A 727-nucleotide genomic window follows, 5' to 3' on the forward strand; every position below is an offset into this window, starting at 1 on the left:
TGGTTCTCAAGTGCCCTTCATAAGGTTCTCCAACATTCCCCTTAGGGTGTGTGTAACAGATGGAAGCAATTTGTGATGGGCTGCTTTCAAAACACTGCCAAGTTATTAAAAGACAAATCTTTATTTATGCTTCGCGACACTGAAACAAAATAGAATATACTGTAGCCCCTGATCTCATCTGATTCCAGCAGAAGCATTACAGTACCTGTGTCGTGTTCTATTAAATGTTTCTCATAACTGGAGAAAATGCATTTATGGGGTGAAATATTTCAGCAGAATATTTTAATCCATTTGATTTTATAGAAGCTGGGTGGGCTGTGCTGACTTTCTCTCTCTCCAAGCCCCATGTTGTGTCTTATTTGATAGGATTTAGAAACTCAAACATCAGTTTGTGTCTGCAACATTAATTCCTCACCGCCAAACTGATTTTCCAGTTCAAGTCACAATTTGAGGATGTGGGAGAGAGCCTTGAATAACTTTTAAAACAGAAAGCTAATGTTACACTTTTCATCATTTGGGTAGACTGGTGGTATGGGCACCTTATATAGATTATTTTACCCATGCTTCCACACCCCCTTTGTTGTAATACAGGAAATACTTATGCAAATACAAACATAAGGGAAGAAGAGAAATGGATATAATGAAAGCAATACACAACAGAAAGGATAATGAGGAGCAGTACATACATACAATTTTACGTTTTCAAGTGTTTCCTCACACATATGAG

The sequence above is a fragment of the Podarcis vaucheri genome (genome assembly GCF_965113315.1).
Source record: "Podarcis vaucheri genome assembly, chromosome: 3".
Lineage (NCBI taxonomy): Eukaryota > Metazoa > Chordata > Lepidosauria > Squamata > Lacertidae > Podarcis > Podarcis vaucheri.